Below are 15,413 nucleotides of genomic sequence, written 5' to 3' on the forward strand. Positions count from 1 at the left end.
CGGCTCCACACGAGCTTATGGAGAATGGTGAGAAGACTGGCGACCCCAGGCTGTGCCGGAGCACCACCCAACTGGCGGGGGCCATGGCACTAATCGTGGACTAATCACAGCCCTGGGGTGATTTATAGCTTATAGAATATTTAGTTTAAATGCCCGAACAGAGGAAGGGCCCCCGGGGACCCCAGGCAGCCTCGTCGCCTGCAGGTCTGTGTTTGTGTCGCAGCCCAGGGGACGCCAGATGGCGCATGGAGGGCGGAGGAGACGCCAATTTACATCTACAAAAGGTGACCAGGCAGCACAGAAATCATCTGCTCCCTAATCCCAGGGGGCGGAGCATCAGCTGTCTGCAGAGCATTGCACCTGACACCAGACTTCCCAGGAAAATGCACAACCGTCTTACACTCCCCCTGCCCTGCGCCACTAGATAGAGTATACTTTCTAAACCAATTACTCTGCTTGCTGTCAGTAACTGGAAACATTCTTCTTTACAAGTCTTTTCCTAGGCGAGGGCTTGTTACAATTGTATCACATCAGAAGCCAAACAGCCTGATAGTTTGTTACAATGTATCAGTCTGGAGTCCGGCTCACAGCACCGTCCAGACTGCCACAAACCCCCAGCTGTGAGAAGAATTTAAGCCCGTGTTGATTTATTCTATTGGGCTTGCTTCTGTTCACTGACAGCAAGCTGTGATCTTGAGAACGATGAGAAATAAACCCACCTTTCAAAAAGGGCAAAACACCTTTCCAAAAGGGATATTACTGTGACGACGGTTGAACATCAGCCATCTGAGGCCGACTGCTGCATTTTACAATGCGATTACAAATTTTTTTGAAAAAAAAAAACTCTTCTCGGACCCTGCACACGCCCCGAAGTGAAGCAGAGCCGAGCATGTCGCTTGGCACAGTTCCTAGTGACATCCATAGAACTGCAGGTAAAACCAAGTCAGCAATGAAAAAGAAACAGAACAGTGACAAACTCAGCCCTGCTACATCTCCAATATCATCAGCTCTTCTAACACAGCCGTGTAAGACATGAGAAGCTAATGTATGTAAAAGGTAATACATTATTCACCCATGTGCTTTTACCCAAATTACCTACTGGCGCCAGATGACAAACCCAGCTCTGCTACACCTGCAGCTAAACAGACCTACTCCGAAATCAGCTCTAATCACTTGGCTCTGGTGCACAGATACAGGAGGAGCTGCAGCCGTTTCTCACCCGTCTACAAGGGGAGATGACGTCATAGGGAGACCACACAGATGAGACATCCTAGTGTCACCTAATATTTAGATCTGGAATACTGCCAACCTTCTGGGAAATTCCTTTAAAAATTTAAAGGGGAAATACACAAAAGGAACAACAGTCCCTCGTTGAGCCACATTCACACGTCAGTGATTCACGGACGCGTGCTGTACGTGTTCTCCGCGGACAGCACATGTACCCAATCATTTTAATGTCTGTATTCACACATCTGTGTTTTAGCACGGTCTGCGGTTTTTGTACGGAAGCATGCTCTATTTTGTCCGTATTCGGATCCATCACTCCCCTTATTGTCTATGGGTCCACGTTTCACGAACCATTAGGTGGAAATGCCTTGAAAATGTATTTTTGGCTGTGCAGTGTCAGCGAAAAAAAAAGGGACACCCGGACCAAACATGGATCCTTCACGGTCAGCTTAACGGATACATTGCTGACCATCTTTTCACAGATTTTATCACGGACATGTGAATGAGGCTTTAGATGTGTGAATCACCCAACGTGCAATGGAGTCTGTCCTGCCCAAGCTGACATCACGTGTGGAGGGATGCAATTGCTGGAGGTCTGACCATGGGGGCCCCACAATCCTGAAAAATGGGGGCCCCCAAGTGTGAATGGCCCAGTAGCGTGTGATCACTGCTCCATTCACACAGAGGACTTGGTGACTGTGATTGATGGGGGGTCCCAGCAAAAAAGCAGTCGCTAGTGAGCCCCTAATCCGAGCCCTGACTACTAATAGTATGAACAGACCTCGATGGTAGCAATGTTCATACTCCAGAACCTAGGCCCTATCTCACCCTAACAGGGCCCTGGAGATAGTGTCAGGACAACGGATAGCCTGTTCCTTCCCAGCTGAAGGAACAGGAGACCCCCCACAGGCCTAATACCAAAAGGAAGAAAAAAAAAACAAAAAAAAACCCCACAAACAATAGGAAAAAAAAAAAAAAAAATAGACACAACTCCGAAGTATGCGGACGAGCAGGAACTCAAATGAGAACCAACACCAGCGCTTCCACAGCAAAAGGAGCTATCAACTGCATAGCATGATGGGCGAGGCCAGACTAAATAGGAGTTGGAATGACCACTTATTCCACACCTGAGACAAAAGGTGTGGTCATGGCCAGCAACAACACTGAACAAAGTGAAACCAAAAAGACTGTCAGATAACATCACGTGCAGCCAGTCTCTTAGATCTTCTGACCCCTGTCACTGGAGAGACCGTGACAGGTAGTCGTCCAATTCGTGCAAATGGTCTGCTACACCTGAATATTATGAGACCCCATCCCTATACAGATCCTAAGTATTTATCAACATCTGGTTTGGCGACCACGACGAACACTCCTTTCGACTGCCAGGTGCCGTGATCCTAAAACTCTCCAGTAGACCGCGCTGTTCCATTAAAAAAAGGAGAGAAAAAGGATACTGCATGCTATATGTTTATAACAATGCAAGTCTATGGCAGGAAAGACCACCGCAAGTCTACACAGGTCAGAATCTCTCCGACGGATGCTGCGCGCGAAAAGACCAGAATGCAGTGGCTAAGAGGGCTGCTCTGTGCGGAATACACAACATGGCTGCCCATTAAGGGGTTAACGAGAACGCCAAAGATAAAACCGACCGTTTTCTTCATCGCAGTAAGCCGTCGTGCTAAATATATCAGCGACGTGCAAAGTAATTACAACATCACATACAGGCGCCATGAGCCGCGCCAAGCAGAACCGCGCACTGAAGACGGGGGGAGGATGTGTAGAAGGAGCACAAGTGGAACTTTACTCAAAAATTTGTTATTTGGGGGGGGAGGGGGGGATTTTATGACTTTTTTAATGGGCGGGGCTTAGTAGAAGTAACTACCTGTTCTAGTCGACCCTGACATTGCTTTAAAGCAGGCATGCTCAACCTGCGGCCCTCCAGATGTTGCAAAACTACAACTCCCAGCATGCCTGAACAGCCTACAGCAGGGCATTGTGGGAGTTGTAGTTTTACAACAGCTGGAGGGCCGCAGGTTGAGCATGCCTGCTTTAAAGGGATTCTGTTACCACCATTGCTGCCTCCTACTGTTCTGCATGTGGAAGTGCCAGTCTTCACTGTGGGCTTGCATTGCGTTCATGAACCAGGAAGGTCCTCCCCAGGACACAGAATTGTACTTTAGGTACATCTGTGTCTAGGAAAGCTGGGTGCCATTAAATCTCCCACCCAGCTTTCCTAGAGCCCTGGATGGCATGTAATCTTACTCTCCTTTCTTAAAGGGGTATAGTCGATAAATGTTCATAACTGGAGTACCCCTTTAAGAACAGAAGCTATATTAACGATGTGAAATCGAGTGAAGGAAAACAGACTAATGAACACTTAGGGGAAGCCAGGGGGCCACTTTATGGGCTGAGGGGCCTAAATGGCCTTCCTTAAGAGCTCGCAGTGCGCTAATAACCAGGTGATTTTTACTCATCCGCCTGAACGGTTCCTCTTTCACCCTGTTAATTATTGATGGATGCATTCAGGAAGAGAAAAGCCTGGATATGAACAGAAGGAAAAACTGGTGTGACGAATGTGGGCGGAGCTAAGACCTTGAACACGTCAGGAGCGCCCCGATACACTAGGCCTAACCTAGTCAGAGGAGGCGGAGCCTGGAACTGAAATTCTCTCTATAGTGTTCTATGAATTTCTGTCAGGCCCCGCCCCCTCAGACCCTGCACTGGCTAGGACACAACAGACCAGTTTTTATCAGGACTGTTCCTTTAACAGTATTAGGCCTCATGCACACGACCGTTGTTTTGGTCCGCATCCGATCCGCAGTTTTTGCGGCTCAGGTGCGGACCCATTCACTTAAATGGGGCCACAAAAGATGCGGACAGCACTCCATGTGTGCTGTCCGCATCCGTTGCTCCATTCCATGGTCCGGCAAAAAAAAATATAACCTGTCCTATTCTTGTCCGTTTTGCGGACCGCGCAATTTGCGTAATGCACACAAACGCCATCTGTTTTTTGTGGAGGCCCAATTTACGGACCACAAAACACACAACGGTCGTGTGCATGAGGTCTTAGAAAGCAGCAAAAAAATGGAATTCTATGGGAAGCGGAATTTTTTTTTTTATGAAGAGCCACATTTTTATTTCAAGTTGTTCTTTCCCTATAAGTGTCAATTCATCCACAGTCTGCTTTAAAGGGTCTGACTGCTGGGACCTGCACTGATCACAAGAACAGGGGGTCCTGTGTCCCCCACATGAATGTAGCGGCAGTCGATAATGCCTGCTGACATTCTATCGAACGATGGGCATTCACTTAAAGGGGTTGCACTCATCTCCTATACACAAGACAGGGGGATAGTGTGAAGGTCTGAGCGCTGGACTATGAGAACACAGGGTCCTGTGCCCCCCATATGGTCGAGCATGCGTGCTGACGTTCCATACATCTCTATGGGACTGCCGGAGATGGCTGAGCATGCATGTATTGGATGCTTCCCGTCATGACGCACCTCTGTGTCCTACCGATGGACTCCTTAGGGAGCAGGAGGCAATCCAGGTGAGATTTTATCTTAGTGTACAGGGAAGGAGTCACAGTACGGTTACAGTAATCAAAATTTATGCAATTGCCTCATATATCGCCGCCAGTCCGGAGAAGGCATTCCTGAGATGATCAGTCCGACGATGCCTCGTCACCTCAGAATAATCCGAAAACGGAGGTCAGCAGGACGGATTTAACAAGCGCTCATCAATATGATGGACGCAAGATGACAGCGCAGCCTGCGCGGCGCTCATCACGCATCGCGAGGAGACTGGCGGAATTCAGTGCAGGTTCTATACTATTCATATAGAAGATACAACGTTACACAATAATAATAATAATAAATAATAATGTGCAAGGATATAATAAATAATAATAATAATAACAATGTGCATGTATATAATAATAATTTAAAAAATAATCAGTGATTTATGGCTCCACCACTGGGCACATTCGCCATTCAGGAGACCAGGAAAGCTGGGTGATGATTTGGCTTCCATCACATCATGTTCCAGGGCAAAGGTGCTTCCTCTTTCTATCTGTCACGTGGGTGCAAATCTAATCAGTGATTTATGGGGGGGTTCAAACTCCAATTAGGGACATTTAGCAGAAGTAGAGTCTGAGTGTTCCTTTTTCCCAGACCGTACTCTGTCTACAAAGGGTCTTAGGTTCCAATCATCCGGGGGGGGGGGACAATTACATGCTGCACGTTCTCTAGATAAGAGACAACGTCATATGAAATTGAACCCTTGGTATTGAGCGCCTGAGGATGATGGGAGTGATGATAGGCCAGGATTTATTTCTCACTGCATAAAAGTTCCAATACATCATAGGCTACATATGTACCATGATCCACAGACGTTAATGCACTACTCACAAAAAGTTAGGGTGCTGGCCACACAGTGCAGTGCTGACATGTAGCTAGCTGAAAATCATTAATTCATTCCCATAATGCAGAACACCAGGGGTTAACGAGGCTGCTAAACTGGCTCCATTGAAAACCATGTCAGAGCCTTCGGGGTGCTGGCACACAGTGCAGCTCTTTCACACGAGCGGATCCCGTCCGTGGAATCCGCTGCGTGAAAGAGCCAAGCCCCGTTCCGGACAGCAGAGACACGGATTGACTCTCTGTGACCTTTTTGCTACAAAATCACGGTAACAACTTTATCTCACTGTGATTTTGTAGCATTATCAGTCGTGTTAATGCTCCGTGTCTTTGCTGTCCGGAGGGGGGCTTGGCTCCCTTTCGCACAGCGGATTACCCGCACGGCGTCTGCTCGTGTGAAAGAGCCCTTAGGGATATTTGGCTTGCGGGTGAAATTTCAAGATGAACCCAAGATGCCCTCTAATCTTTACAGGTGAACTTAATGTGACCTTCAACGACCTTTTTAATGCACATGTCCAACTGTTTAATGTTTCAGTACTTTTCCCACAACTTGCTGTTCTCTAACAAGGAGCTTAACGGCAAAATTCACAACAGGTGTTTGATCCACGAATCGCCCAATAAATGTCCTGGTTCCATTAGAATTGGTATTAACCACTTCAGCCCCGCTAGGTGAAACCCCCTTCATGACCAGAGCACTTTTTACACTTCGGCACTACACTCCTTTCACCGTTTATCGCTCGGTCATGCAACTTACCACCCAAATGAATTTTACCTCCTTTTCTTCTCACTAATGGAGCTTTCATTTGGTGGTATTTCATTGCTGCTGACATTTTTACTTTTTTTGTTATTAATCAAAATGTAACGATTTTTTTGCAAAAAAATGACATTTTTCACTTTCAGCTGTAAAATTTTGCAAAAAAAAACGACATCCATATATAAATTTTTCGCCAAATTTATTGTTCTACATGTCTTTGATATAAAAAAAATGTTTGGGCAAAAAAAAAAATGGTTTGGGTAAAAGTTATAGCATTTACAAACTATGGTACAAAAATGTGAATTTCCGCTTTTTGAAGCAGCTCTGACTTTCTCAGCACCTGTCATGATTCCTGAGGTTCTACAATGCCCAAACAGTAGAAACCCCCCACAAATGACCCCATTTCGGAAAGTAGACACCCTAAGGTATTCCGTGAGGGGCATGGCGAGTTCCTAGAATTTTTTATTTTTTGTCACAAGTTAGCGGAAAATGATGATTTTTTTTCTTTCTCTTTTTTCCTTACAAAGTCTCATTTTCCGCTAACTTGTGACAAAAAATAAAAAATTCTAGGAACTCGCCATGCCCCTCACGGAATACCTTGGGGTGTCTTCTTTCCAAAATGGGGTCACTTGTGGCGTAGTTATACTGCCCTGGCAATTTAGGGGCCCAAATGTGTAAGAAGTACCTTGCAATCAAAATCTGTAAAAAATGGCCGGTGAAATCCGAAAGGTGCACTTTGGAATATGTGCCCCTTTGCCCACCTTGGCAGCAAAAAAGTGTCACACATCTGGTATCGCCGTACTCAGGAGAAGTTGGGGAATGTGTTTTGGGGGGTCATTTTACATATACCCATGCTGGGTGAGAGAAATATCTTGGCAAAAGACAACTTTTCCTATTTTTTTATACAAAGTTGGCATTTGACCAAGATATTTTTCTCACCCAGCATGGGTATATGTAAAATGACACCCCAAAACACATTCCCCAACTTCTCCTGAGTACGGCGATACCAGATGTGTGACACTTTTTTGCAGCCTAGATGCGCAAAGGGGCCCAAATTCCTTTTAGGAGGGCATTTTTAGACATTTGGATCCCAGACTTCTTCTCACACTTTCGGGCCCCTAAAAAGCCAGGGCAGTATAAATACCCCACATGTGACCCCACTTTGGAAAGAAGACACCCCAAGGTATTCAATGAGGGGCCTGGCGAGTTCCTAGAAATTTTTTATTTTTTGCATAAGTTAGCGGAAATTGATTTTTTTTGGTTTTTTTCTCACAAAGTCTCACTTTCCGCTAACTTAGGACAAAAATTTCAATCTTTCATGGACTCAATATGCCCCTCACGGAATACCTTGGGGTGTCTTCTTTCCGAAATGGGGTCACATGTGGGGTATTTATACTGCCCTGGCTTTTTAGGGGCCCTAAAGCGTGAGAAGAAGTCTGGAATATAAATGTCTAAAAATGTTTACGCATTTGGATTCCGTGAGGGGTATGGTGAGTTCATGTGAGATTTTATTTTTTGACACAAGTTAGTAGAATATGAGACTTAGTAAGAAAAAACAAAAACAAACAAAAAATTTCCGCTAACTTGTGCCAAAAACAATGTCTGAATGGAGCCTTACAGGGGGGGGGGTGATCAATGACAGGGGGGGTGATCAATGACAGGGGGGTGATCAATGACAGGGGGGTGATCAATGACAGGGGGGTAATCACCCATATAGACTCCCGGATCACCCCCCTGTCATTGATCACGCCCCTGGTAAGGCTCCATTCAGACGTCCGTATAATTTTTACGGATCCATGGATCGGATCCGCAAAACACATGCGCACGTCTGAATTGAGCCTTACAGGGGGGTTATCAATGACAGGGGGTGATCAGGGTGATCAGGGTGATCACCCCCCCTGTAAGGCTCCATTCAGACATCCGCATGATTTTTTACGGATCCATGGATACATGGATCGGATCCACAAAACACATGCGGACGTCTGAATGGAGCCTTACAGGGGGGTGATCAGGGAGTGTATATGGGTGATCACCCGCCTGTCATTGATCACCCCCTGTAAGGCTCCATTCAGACGTCTGCATGTGTTTTGCGGATCCGATCCTCGGATCCGTAAAAATCATGCGGACGTCTGAATGGAGCCTTACAGGGGGGTGATCAATGACAGGGGAGTGATCAATGACAGGGGGTGATCAGGGAGTGTATATGGGTGATCACCCGCCTGTCATTGATCACCCCCCTGTAAGGCTCCATTTAGACGTCCGTATGCGTTTTGCGGATCCGATCCATGTATCTGTGGATCCGTAAAAATCATACGGACGTCTGAACGGAGCCTGACAGGGGGTTGATCAATGACAGGGCGGTGATCAATGACAGGGGGGTGATCAGGGAGTTTATATGGGGTGATCATGGGTGATCAGGGGTGATCAGGGGTTTATAAGGGGTTAATAAGTGACGGGGGGGGGGGTGTAGTGTAGTGTGGTGTTGGGTGCGACTGTACTGACCTACCTGAGTCCTCTGGTGGTCGATCCTAACAAAAGGGACCACCAGAGGACCAGGTAGGAGGTATATTAGACGCTGTTATGAAAACAGCGTCTAATATACCTGTTAGGGGTTAAAAAATTCGGATCTCCAGCCTGCCAGCGAGCGATCGCCGCTGGCAGGCTGGAGATCCACTCGCTTACCTTCCGTTCCTGTGAGCGCGCGCGCCTGTGTGCGCGCGTTCACAGGAAATCTCGGCTCTCGCAGGAGGACGCGTATATGCGTCCACCCAGAAGAGCAGGGCCGCCGGCAGGACGCAATCCTGCGTACGGCGGTCCTGTAGTGGTTAAACAGTCCTCCTCATCATGCTGTTCACATTTTGACATCATGAGACCAAGACGACGCCTGGCAATTGATGAACAGTACCTCATCATTGCGAGGCTTCAAGAAGGATGTTCTCAGATGGAAGTGGCCACAGAGCTTAGAGCGTCATCAGCAGGTTGTATCAAAGAGACTGGAAGAGTCACAGAAAGGAAGAGAACAATGCCCTGCGGAACCGGATGATGAATGCCACACAACTCCAGCACATTTATGGGAGGCGAGAGGCACCCAAGAGTCACGTTAGACCATTCAAAACTGTTCACATCAGCGTGGTCTGCGTGCTAGAGGACCTGCAAGGGTACCTGACCACACCGCGAGGCACAGGCGTCATCGTCTTACATGGGCCCAGGAGCATCTACGCTGGACAAGAGACCAGTGGGCCTCTGTGATGTTCAATGATGAAAGGCGCTTCATGCTGAGCAGAACTAATGGCCGTCAGCAATGTTGGAGATGTCAGGGAGAGCGCTGTGCATCAGCCACTCCTGTCACCAGACCAGCCTTTGGTAGTGGGGGTGTTACAGGGTGGGCCGGTGTGTCTAGTCAGTACAGAACTGCCCGACACTGTGTGAATGGTCCACTGACAAGTCCATACTACTTGATGAACATCAATAATCCACTCATTGTGGAACACCACAGGCCTAATGTCATCTTCATGGAGGACAGTGCGCCAGCTCATCGAGGTCGCATCATTAGGGAACGGCTGCTGGAGACTGGGGGACCTCAAATGGAGTGACCGGCGCTTTCTCCAGACCTGAATCCCATTGAAAAAATCTATGGGATCAGCTGAGGCTCATAACTCTGTACCCCAGAACCTCAATGACCTGAGGGCCACCCTTCAAGAAGAGTGGGATGCCATGCCTCCATTGTCTGAGATGGAAATCACCTTGGCTGCTTCTACTGAAACGCCCGACTTTCATTATATAATATTACTGGGGAAAAAAAATATGTGGGGGGTTCAGTCAGCACAGCCCTGTATGCAGGTGCACATTGCTATGAGGAAATACAGATACAAACACAAAAACACAAATGCAATGGCACTCTGCAACCAGCACTCTGCAACCAGCACTCTGCAACCAGCACTCTGCAACCAGCACTCTGCAACCAGCACTCTGCAACCAGCACTCTGCAACCAGCACTCTGCAACCAGCACTCTGCAACCAGCACTCTGCCCTGCCTCTATGCTGGATGTTGAATGAGGCGACCTTGACGTGGTGAGTGGCTTATTACGCTTTGGCCAAAATGTACACTAATGCCTCATTCAACATCCAGCATAGAGGCAGGGCAGAGTGCTGGTTGCAGAGCGCTGGTTGCAGAGTGCTGGTTGCATTTGTGTTTTTGCGATAATATTACTGGAGTTGGAACTTTTTAAGTTTTCCCTAAATTTCACCCGAAAGCCAAATATCCCTAACTTTCTGTGAGTAGTGTGTATTGTTCTTGTATGCAGCACACGGCACACACACTACTGTATATACACAGTACATAATACGGCACACACACTACTGTATATACACAGTACATAATACGGCACACACACTACTGTATATACACAGTACATAACACGGCACACACACTACTGTATATACACAGTACATAACACGGCACACACACTACTGTATATACACAGTACATAACACGGCACACACACTACTGTATATACACAGTACATAACACGGCACACACACTACTGTATATACACAGTACATAATACGGCACACACACTACTGTATATACACAGTACATAATACGGCACACACACTACTGTATATACACAGTACATAATACGGCACACACACTACTGTATATACACAGTACATAATACGGCACACACACTACTGTATATACACAGTACATAATACGGCACACACACTACTGTATATACGGCCCGTACACTACTGTATATACGGCACACACACTACTGTATATACACAGTACATAATACGGCACACACACTACTGTATATACACAGTACATAATACGGCACACACACTACTGTATATACACAGTACATAATACGGCACACACACTACTGTATATACGGCACACACACTACTGTATATACACAGTACATAATACGGCACACACACTACTGTATATACACAGTACATAATACGGCACACACACTACTGTATATACACAGTACATAATACGGCACACACACTACTGTATATACACAGTACATAATACGGCACACACACTACTGTATATACGGCCCGTACACTACTGTATATACGGCACACACACTACTGTATATACACAGTACATAACACGGCACACACACTACTGTATATACACAGTACATAATACGGCACACACACTACTGTATATACGGCACGTACACTACTGTATATACGGCACACACACTACTGTATATACACAGTACATAACACGGCACACACACTACTGTATATACACAGTACATAACACGGCACACACACTACTGTATATACACAGTACATAATACGGCACACACACTACTGTATATACGGCCCATACACTACTGTATATACGGCACACACACTACTGTATATACACAGTACATAATACGGCACACACACTACTGTATATACGGCCCGTACACTACTGTATATACGGCACACACACTACTGTATATACACAGTACATAATACGGCACACACACTACTGTATATACGGCCCGTACACTACTGTATATACGGCACACACACACTACTGTATATACACAGTACATAATACGGCACACACACTACTGTATATACGGCCCGTATACTACTGTATATACGGCACACACACTACTGTATATACACAGTACATAATACGGCACACACACTACTGTATATACGGCCCGTACACTACTGTATATACGGCACACACACTACTGTATATACACAGTACATAATACGGCACACACACTACTGTATATACGGCCCATACACTACTGTATATACACAGTACATAATACGGCACACACACTACTGTATATACACAGTACATAATACGGCACACACACTACTGTATATACGGCACACACACTACTGTATATACACAGTACATAATACGGCACACTACTGTATATACACAGTATATAATACGGCACACTACTGTATATACACAGTACATAATACGGCACACGGCCCGTACACTACTGTATATACGGCCCGTACACTACTGTATATACGGCCCGTACACTACTGTATATACGGCACACGGCCCGTACACTACTGTATATACAGCCTGTACATGATCTGGGTCCCTTATACCCACACAGTCCATACATACAGTATATATGCACAGCTCCAGTATATACAGTCCATAGAGCATGTACATATATCTCTGCAGACTGTCTGTACAGCATATACAAGCCATGGGGTACACACTTTCTACAGAGTATACATAGTCCATACCGCATATACATCCTTTACTATATACAGAGCCCAGGATAGAACATATATATACTACACACATGGTCCTGTCTGTGCAGCCCCCATAGAGTAGGTGTCACCTAGTCCCTGAGGGGTCGGCGGAGGGATACACTGTAACCAGCAGCGGCCGCCTAATCACTCAGGTGAGACACCTCCAGTCACGTGACCCTACCTGTCCAGCTATCCAGTCCCGGCAGCAGCGCCGGATCCGCCTCCTGCGCCTCTCTCCGTCCTCACAGCAGCGGCAGACCCTGGCACACGATCCCGGCAGACCCTCCGTCCGCACCGGCTATCTCCATACAGCTGCCCGTCCTCAACCGCTTCACTCCACACTGACTGCTCGCACCCGCAGCCGCTGCACGGACCACGCCCACGACATGCTGCGACCAATCCATCGCTTCCTCAGCGAAAGCCACACCTCCCAACAACACCCAGCTTCATCCGAATGAACAGAAAGGGCTCCGCCCATCAAAAAGAGAGCCAATTATGTCGCTCAGACAGGTTATGGTCACCGCCCACTTTTCATTGACTGCTTATAAGCTCCGCCCAAAGTGACACATGACAATCCAGAAGTGAGAACGGGCGCAGACTAAGTGGGTGGCATTTAACCCTTACTGACCGTGTAATGCCTTCCTCTGTTATGTTAAAAACCAAGTTCACACTTCAGTTATTGGGATCCAAATCCTCCACAGAGATCAGGTATAATGGAAAGAGCTGCACCTGTTCAGTGTTTTTAACCCGCACCTGGTTTTGGTTGAGAATAAAGCCTCATTCACACGTCAGTGTTTGGTCAGTGATTTCCAACAGTGATTTTGAGCCAAAACCAGGTGCAGCTCCTAACGTTATTCTTTTCCGGCACTGAGTTCCGTCCTAGGGGCTCAATACCGGAAAAGAACTGATCAGTTTTATCCCCATGCATTCTGAATAGAGAGCGATCCGTTCAGGATGCATCAGGATGTCTTCAGTTCAGCCGTTTTGCCGTTTCAGGACGGAGATAAAACCGCAGCATGCTGCAATATTTTCTCCATCCAAAATTCGGAACACTTGCCGGATCCGGCATTATTTTACATTAAAATGCATTAATGCCGGATCCGGCCCTAAGTGTTCCAGAAAAACGGACCTGGTTTTGCGGTCTGCGCATGCGCAGACCTTTAAAAATGTGTAAAAGATAAATACCGAAACAGACTTTACACGGACGTGTGTCAGTGATTTTCACAGACCCATAGACTTCAATGGGCGTGCTTGGCCGCATCACGGATCAAAGTAGTGCGTGTCCCTGTGAACAGACACATTTAAATTAATGGGTACGTGCGCTGTCCGCAGAAATACATCAGTGAAAAACGGAAATGTTAAGGAGGCCTGATGAGGACCAAGTACACCCATTGAAGTCTATGGGTCTCTGAAAATCACTGACACACATCCATGTTGTGTCCGTGTTGCGTCTGATTTTGGATGACACACGGAGCAACCACGGATCCTTCACGGACAGCTTCAAGGATGAAACATACGCTTTTTTTCACGGACACGAAAATGTGAACAAAGCCTTAGATACACAGCTCAGCAGACAGTATCACACAGGATAGGATTAGATACACAGCTCAGCAGACAGTATCACACAGGATAGGATTAGATACAGCAGCTCAGCAGACAGTATCACACAGGATAGGATTAGATACACAGCTCAGCAGACAGTATCACACAGGATAGGATTAGATACAGCAGCTCAGCAGACAGTATCACACAGGATAGGATTAGATACACAGCTCAGCAGGCAGTATCACACAGGATAGGATTAGATACACAGCTCAGCAGGCAGTATCACACAGGATAGGATTAGATACACAGCTCAGCAGACAGTATCACACAGGAGAGGATTAGATACACAGCTCAGCAGACAGTATCACACAGGATAGGATTAGATACACAGCTCAGCAGACAGTATCACACAGGATAGGATTAGATACACAGCTCAGCAGACCGTATCACACAGGATAGGATTAGATACACAGCTCAGCAGACGTATCACACAGGATAGGATTAGATACACGCTCAGCAGACAGTATCACACAGGATAGGATTAGATACACAGCTCAGCAGACAGTATCACACAGGATAGGATTAGATACAAAGCTCAGCAGACAGTATCACACAGGATAGGATTAGATACACGGCTCAGCAGACAGTATCACACAGGATAGGATTAGATACACGGCTCAGCAGACAGTATCACACAGGAGAGGATTAGATACACAGCTCAGCAGACAGTATCACACAGGATAGGATTAGATACACAGCTCAGCAGACAGTATCACACAGGATAGGATTAGATACACAGCTCAGCAGACAGTATCACACAGGATAGGATTAGATACACAGCTCAGCAGACTGTATCACACAGGATAGGATTAGATACACAGCTCAGCAGACAGTATCACACAGGATAGGATTAGATACACAGCTCAGCAGACAGTATCACACAGGATAGGATTAGATACACAGCTCAGCAGACAGTATCACACAGGATAGGATTAGATACACAGCTCAGCAGACAGTATCACACAGGATAGGATTAGATACACAGGCTCAGCAGACAGTATCACACAGGATAGGATTAGATACACAGCTCAGCAGACAGTATCACACAGGATAGGATTAGATACACAGCTCAGCAGACAGTATCACACAGGATAGGATTAGATACACAGCTCAGCAGACAGTATCACACAGGATAGGATTAGATACACAGCTCAGCAGACAGT

The 15,413-nt window shown here is 46.5% G+C and overlaps 1 protein-coding gene across 1 annotated transcript in view; it reads right to left on the reverse strand.

Annotated features, from left to right (window-relative positions):
- The window catches only part of PAK1 (p21 (RAC1) activated kinase 1), a 53,873-nt gene extending 40,840 nt beyond the window's left edge, over positions 1 to 13,033 (reverse strand). Inside the window, exon 1 of the mRNA XM_044285412.1 lies at positions 12,827 to 13,033. The gene's annotated coding sequence lies outside the window, so the exon portion shown is untranslated. The remainder of the gene's footprint in view (positions 1 to 12,826) is intronic.
- Between the last annotated feature and the right edge of the window lie 2,380 nt (positions 13,034 to 15,413).

Source organism: Bufo gargarizans, chromosome 3 (genome assembly GCF_014858855.1).
Source record: "Bufo gargarizans isolate SCDJY-AF-19 chromosome 3, ASM1485885v1, whole genome shotgun sequence".
NCBI lineage: Eukaryota > Metazoa > Chordata > Amphibia > Anura > Bufonidae > Bufo > Bufo gargarizans.